Raw genomic sequence first — 7,918 nt, 5'->3', positions numbered from 1 at the left:
TAGCTGAACATGACCTTATATGGTATCGAACAGCCCTTTGGCTAGTTTTGGGTCAGCTGTCCTGTCTGTATCATCCCCCCAGCTTCCTGTGGAAATTAACCCTATCTCAGCTGACCTAGCACATATTTGATCTTTTCATGGAGTCTGTTTCATGGTTCATGTTCATGATTCCATCTGAGCACGCATACAAACGTGATCACACATGTACACACTATTCCTTACCAGGGTCTTCTCCAGGTCTGTGGTTAGCTGCTTACCCCATGTACTAGTTACATTTTCTATTACCAGTTGTTGAATGCCTGCCTGAGGGACAGCTGTATAAACTACCAAATATTAATGCAGTAGACAAACAATTTCCAAAGCATTCAGTAAGTTTCCTCCTGGCCTGCTGTGTTTTCTCCAACACAAAGAGTGGCAGGATGTATCTCATAATTGTCACCAAAAAAGGCTGGATTCCCTGAGGATGCCCATAGTAATGATCTAGTCCTGCCCTCACCTTTGGGCCCCTCCACAATGTGCGCCAAGCCCTGTTGTCCCACACTACCCAGCGAATATCCCTCTAAAGGCACAGCCTCACGCTGCCAGAAAACATAATTCATGCTGACTCCTTGCTGAGCTGGGCCATAGCCCCAGTGAGCAGCTGGCAGGGATAGCTTTTGTTATCTACTTTCCTTTATTTGCGGCACCTCTCAGCTTAGAAAAGGAGGGTGGTGAGTGCATCTCTTTCCTGCCCAGGTGCTGCTGGCCTACTGTCCTCCTCCCAGCCCAGCACCTCTGGTTTGTGACTCCAAGACCTCCTACAGGGAAAAGGGCTCCCCTCGCATGGGGTACTCATTTTCTGGTTGTCTTCCTGGGGTGCAGGACCTGCCGGGAGCCACAGCCTCCCTCCCTGGGACATGCTGTAGAGGAAGGACAGTGCACAGCTGTCATGACCAGCAGATATGGCCCTGCACAAGGACTGGGGCTCCTCCTTGGGTCCTCCTTGCTTTTCCACAGCACATGAGCTGAACTTTTCTGTTGTTTGATCAAAGCACCTTCCAGTTTGTCTGGCTGCAAAAGGAACAAGAGTGCAAAACCACCTCTTCTGCAAGAGCCTGTCCCAGTGAGCAGTTCCCTCCACTGCAAATAAGCCTGCCCTGCACTTCTATCAGGATGAGTCCCCTGTGTCAAGCCTCTGTGTGCCCTTGCCTTCCTGCTAGGACAAAGAACCCTTTCACACCCAGTGTTTTTTCCTATTAGCTGCCCAGCCTCCTGGTTTTAACCATGTGATAAATGACCAAGACTCCGATAATTTGCCAAACAAGAGTCTAGTTTATTTAATAGGTGAATTGAGGTAAGCAAACAGCGCTGGGTGTGCAGGGATTCTCTGCTCTGCCAACACGCACACCTTAAGTTTCTGACCAACCCCTTTTATTTCTTCGGCTAGTCCTTCTCGCACTATGAGTCCATGGTTGGTTGTCACTAGGGTCTTCTCTCTCTCTGATTGGTGGGTGAAGTTCATTCTTCCTCAGTGCCAGCCCCTTCGTGTGCAGATTCTAGGTTGTTACTGAGGGGTCTTTTCTAGCCGACTCCCCCCGCTTCCCTCCTGGCGGCAATCTCGGGGAAGGTCACCTTCTCCTTCATGTCACTCCCCCCCACCTTTCCTATACACATGTGCATATGGTACAGAACAAGTCCCACAACTTTTTACATAAAACTTAACTATCTTTTCATTTCCTTAAGAGCCCATGCCTTATTTGGTTATATCTGTAAACATTAGCACGAATCACAACTGCATTTCTCACAATTCCCCCTTTTTCTTTTTTATCCCATCAATTCGTGCTTTGGCCTCAAAGTTAGCTAGCGCCTGCCTAGCAGCGGCTAGGTCCAATTTGGTATTATCTTTTAAAATCATTAATTTATACCCCGTGCCTTTTGTTGCCATTTCAGGATCTATAGGCATGGCTGAGATTTGCATGCCTTGGACTACTGAATGTATTAACCGAATAAAGCACAGGATCATACATGGCATGAACAATAAACCCAGAAATGCACATAATATCATGAACCCTATTTTCTTCCACCAGGCTCCCCCAAATAAGTTATCCCACCAGTGGTTAGTAAGTATAGAATTCCATTTCTGTACTGGTACATGTGCAACTCGTTTTATTTCTTCTGCTATTTTCATTATGGCTTCCCCATTATCATCTGTTTCCAAACAACACTCAGAAGTATTCCATTTCCCACAGACGCCCCCCTCTTCAGCTAAAAGATAATCTAAGGCTACCTGATTTTGGTACACTAGCAGCTCCAGTCTGAGACAATTGTCTCGCTATGAGATTCAGTGCCTCAGCTGTCCGGTTGCTTGTTATTTCAGTCACTGCTTGCAACCGAATAATTCAGTTTAGCATATATATTGGGGTATGGTATCCCCAGCTTCCATCTTGGGCCCAGGTGGCTGGATCATAGTATTCAATTATTCTTTGTGCAGGCCATTCTTCATCTTTCCATGTTTGCGTTCCTCCTATGGGGGCATTTATTAAAATTCTTTCTGTTTAAAGTTTCATACAGAGGTTTCCCTAAATGACTCCCTTTTTCCTTTGGTAAAAGGAAGAATGCTGGTTGAATTATCCCTATAGTACAGGACCCTCTCCATCTAGGTATTAACTCATTATAAGCTCTATTCCCACATATCCAAAATAATCCATCAGGGGCTTTCCATGGTTTGTTTATATCGGTAGAGCCAGGATTCTGCCAATATCTCCTTAAATCCTCAGTTTCCTCAAAGGGGTTTGCTTTGCTTCGATTTTTCCATCATATCATTTCATTTTCCAGGCTACGATTTCGAGACCAATATCTATTAGGTGGACCTGGCCACCAAGTGGGAGGAATAGAGGTATTTGATGAACTTGCCCGCAACACTAACTTACAAGGGGTTTATCCAACATATTCAGTAAAATCTAGTTTACCATCATCCCTTGATATGCATATCTGCCTTATTATTAAGTGACTTAACACCCATCCTTCTGGTCTTTTTTCTCAAGTTACATGAGTTCTGTTCCATACTAGTAATCCTTCCAGGCTTACGCTCTCTGCTCTCCAAGGCCACTGTTCTGCCATTTGAAAGCCCCCACATATCCAGCATGAGGTGACATTTAATTCCTGGGCTATCTTTTCCATAAGATCTATAAACGGATTTTTCTTTACTGTTGGTAATTGTAATCCCTTGTCTTTTTGCCTTATTTCTTCATACCAATCACTGCTTTTCTGTACCAATTTCTGTTTCTCTTGCTTTCTTTTTAATTCCTGAGTGGCACTCTTAACTAACTCCTCCTTATACTGATCTTGCACTCCCCCTCCATCTGAATAGCCCCACATACCAGCTTGTGTAAAACAGATATTCTGTTCTCCCCTAGGGCAGGAGACAGAGCCTACACCAAGTCCACCTTTCCCTGGGTTAGTTGCTACCCATAACTTCTCCCTTGGATTTCACACTTCTCCAATTTTGTTCTATCATAACATCCAGAATTAATATGAGTGTGATAATTTAGATCATATTGGGTTAGTCCTCCTATTCTCACGTGCTCGTAGCACTTGGTACAGGGATTGGCCAGGCTATGTTGGGAACAATAAGTCACCACTCCTAGCAAGAGGATCAGGTCCAGGTTTCTACACCCTCTGCCTCTCTGGCCTACCAGGTTGCAGCTGGCAGCCGAGTTCGTCATCTTCTCAGCAGCAAGGGTAGTGTCCCCGCCTTTCCTATTTTTGCCGTTAACGTGGCGACTTTTTATCTTTTCCCAACTCTTGGCCTTCACTTCCCAAGAGCAACAGGAGCAACACGAAATTTGATTTCTCTTTCTACACTCTATTCTTCCTATCACTGGTGGACTCTCTAAATTCCCATTCACCCCTTTAGTAAATACCTCCCACCATTATTCACTATTCTTTTTCTATTCTTCCAGTGGCAACTAGAATCCTCAACCTAGCTCTGGTTTCCTTATCTTCTGTTCTTAGACATTTATTACACAATTCTATTGGTAAGTTCTCTTTGTGGATATGCTTATACCACAGTCCATTACAACCTAAACATCAAACACAAAAAAAGAGAATTACATATAAAACTTGGTTCAACACACTTAACTATTAAACCATCCTTATTTTCATTTATACTGGACATTCATATTAGCAATACTGATAGTAGTTACATCACCGATCCCATGTCAATTTCAATTTCAATTCCCCTAGTCCTTGAGTTACTTTCCAGGTTCTTTCTTCTGTCAGTGGTCCTTTAACTCGAGAGACGTGTGTCCATCCTTTCTCTGTGGTCCGAACAGCTGTTTCTGTAGTTAATAAGACAAGAAAAAGTCCCTCCCAGAGGGGAGATAAGGTTTCCTCTTTCCACACTTTTTAATTAAAACTTTATCTCCCGGTTTTAACTGATGGATTGCAAACCCCAAAGGTGGAGCTTGCACCATCTCCCTGATTCTTCTTAGTTCTTCTAACCTTTTCCCCAGGGTAGTTATATATTTCTGGATATCATGATCTTCAATCAAATTGTCCTTTAAAGGCATTCCTTGAAGATAGGGCATGCCATACAACATCTCATATAGTGATAATCCAGTTTCACTGTGCAGTTTAGTTCTTATATTTAAAAGTGCCCGGGCCAGGCATTTTGTCCAAGGCATTTGTGTCTCGATCATTAACTTTGCCAATTGCTGTTTTATTGTCTGATTCATCCTTTCGACCCTCCCGGAGCTTTGTGGATGCCACGGAGTGTGGTATTCCCATTGAATACCTAATGATTGACTTAACAGTTTTACTACCTTGGAGGTAAAGTGTGTGCCCTGATCGGAATCGATACATTGGATAATCCCATACCTAGGTACTAAGTGTTCCAGTAAAACCTTTACTACTACTTGTGCCGTAGCTCTTGCTATCGGATAAGCTTCCACTCACTGGGTCAAATGATCTACTACTACCAATAAATACTTTATCTTCCCCACTTTAGGTAGTTCGGCGAAATCAATTTGCACCTTTTCAAAAGACCCGTATGCTGTTTTTCTTCCGCCCGTGGCTACTTGCCAACACACCTTTTTATTTACTTTCTGACAAGTCAAGCAACCCCGTGTGATCCGCTTCGCTATTTCAAATACCCCAATGCAGCTGAACAGTTTCAGAAAATGATCACTAAGTGCTTTTGTACCCCAGTGTGTTTGTGCATGTAATCGTTCTAAGATTCGCCTTGCATAAGCTTTTGGCAACATTTCACGTCCATCAGGTAGCTTCCATTTTTCCTGCTCCATTCCAGCCCCTATTTGTTTCAGCTCTGTCTCCTCTTCAGGGGTGAACTTCTTTTCTACTTCTTCCTTGTGTTGTTTTCCCTGGCTATCGGCTCCCTGTACTATGTTAATTTTAACAACCCGAGTTTTTAATGCCGCTTCCTGAGCCTTTTTGTCTGCCAAATTGTTTCCTCTAATTCAGTAATCTAGTCCTTTCTGATGCCCTCTCACGTGTACTACAGCTACCTCCTTTAGTTCTCTTAACGCTTTCAAAGTTCTCACTATCAGCTCTTGATGTATTAAACTCTTTCCTTGGGTATTGATTAAGCCCCTCTGTGTACACATACTCAGGCACGTTGCAAGAAGAGCCAGAGGCCACAAATGCATTTGCAAAGAGTAAGTTTTATTTTAGTTACCTCTCTACTGGGGGATCTCCGAAGCCACACCTAAGCTCCCAGGTGGAGGTGACACAAGCGGGGATGCAGGCGCCGGTCAGTTCAGCCCTGCTAGAAGATCACTGGGCCTGCTGAGCTTGCCTGTATTTCAAGGCTTCAGGCAGGCGCAGCCTCTTGCTCTTTCTCACAACAAAGCAGGAATCTCAGACATAGTGATAAGGTGCCTAGAGTGTCTCACAGGCCTATGTCATCTAACACAGAGGTTCTACTCATCAAGCACACAAGGTCAGTAAAACAATTAGTGTGATGTATGTGCTTTTTCTACAGACAGGTGCAAGTCACTTGAGCGTATTTACATTTAACTTACCTCCTCGCCAAATCTTCTGCTATATCCCCGTACACCCTCTCTTCCCATATTTTGCCAAAGGTGTGGACCACCCCATAGGCATACTTAGAATCCGTGAATATAGTTCCCATTTTTCCTTTTAATAACTCTAGGGCTCTACACAGAGCGTATAATTCACAAGCTTGGGTGGACCATGATGGGCTTAGAGGACCTGCCTCTATACAGTCTAAATATTTATTAATTATAGTATATCCTGATTTTCTTTTCCCTTCTACCACTCAGGAAGAACCATCTATGAACAGTATCTCTCCTTCCCCTAACTCTGTATCTCTCAGATCTGGCCTTACTTTAGTCTGGGTCTCAATTACTTCCAAACAATTATGTAACAATTCCTCTGATGGTTCTCCAAATAGGAATTGGGCCGGACTTTGAGCAGAGGTCACTCTTAGCTCTAAGTTGGGAGAGTCAATCAATATTGCTTCATACTTTAAAATATGGCTATCTGTTAACCACTTTTCCGCTTTCTGCTGTAAGACATTCCTGACATTGTGTGGTGTATACCCTGTTAAGGGGGCACTAAAGGTAATTTTCCTGACTACTTCTATTAACAGTGCCGTAGCGACCAGAGCTTGGAGACACGTGGACCATCCCCTGCTAATTGGGTCTAGCAGCTTAGAGAAGTATCCCACAGGTTTCTTAACTCCTGCCCAATCTTGGGTAAGGACCCCATACACCGTCTGATTCGATATGTTTACAAAAAGAAAAAAATCTTTTTTCTAAATCAGGGAGGCTCAACACGGGGGCCTGTATCAACGCCTTCTTTACTTCTTCAAGTCTTGTATTATCTTCTGTAGACCACTTAAGTTGGTTATGGGTCAATTTTTCATATAAAAAACTTAACCTTCTCACTGTAGCTTTCGAGCCAAGACCTACAATATCCTAATAACCCTAACAGTTGCCAAATCTCTTTCTTTGTTCTAGGGGGTCTCAGAGATAAGATTCCTGATACTCTGTCAGGGTCTAGTTTCTTTTTCCCCTTACTCAGCCAATGACCTAAGTATTTTACTTCTGGCTCCACAAATTGTAGCTTCGATCGAGATACTTTCAACCCCTACTCTCCAAAAAAAATTAACAGGTTTATGGTGGCTCTTCGGGTCCCCTCTTCAGTTTCACCTGCTATTAATAAATAATCTACATACTGTAATAACTTTACTTCCTGAGGTAATGCGAAATGTTGAAGTATTTTTTCCAAAGCCTGTCCAAATAGGTTAGGTGATTCGGTAAATCCTTGTGGTAATACGGTCCACCTTAATTGTTGTTTTCTCCTTGTTTCAGGATCCTCCCATTCGAAGGCAAAATAGTCTCTGGACCCCTAGTCTAGTGGGCAGGCCCAAAAAGCATCCTTCAAGTCTACAACACTATAGCAGATATGCTTGGGGGATATATGGCTCAATAGAGTATAAGGGTTCACTACCACTGGAAATTTAGTGATAGTCCGCTGATTCACTGCTCTTAGATCCTCTACCATTCTGTATGACCCATCTGCCTTTTTTACAGGGAGGATGGGCGTATTATGAGGGGACGTGCATGGTTCTAGGGTTCCCTGTTCCAGGAATTGGTCAACAATAGGTTTTAATCCTCTCTGACCCTCCACTGATATAGGGTATTGCCTAACTCTAATCAGACGATGCGGGTCTACTATCTGAACACTAATAGGGTCCATTTCTATTTTTCCTGTTTCCCTTTCTCTATACCATACTATAGGATCAATAGCTTCTTCGTCCTCTTGTGTCAGAGTATATAATTTGACTTGCAAGGTATTCCCCTGGCTCTGAATTCCCAAATTTAATTTCAAAATCAAATCCCTTCCCAATAAATTATATTCTGCCTCTGGGAGTAGAAGTAAATTGTTAAGGCAG

The sequence above is a fragment of the Patagioenas fasciata genome, chromosome W (assembly GCF_037038585.1).
Source record: "Patagioenas fasciata isolate bPatFas1 chromosome W, bPatFas1.hap1, whole genome shotgun sequence".
Classification (NCBI taxonomy): domain Eukaryota; kingdom Metazoa; phylum Chordata; class Aves; order Columbiformes; family Columbidae; genus Patagioenas; species Patagioenas fasciata.
The sequence above is the reverse complement of the archived record's forward strand: the minus strand, read 5'-3'. Positions refer to the sequence as shown.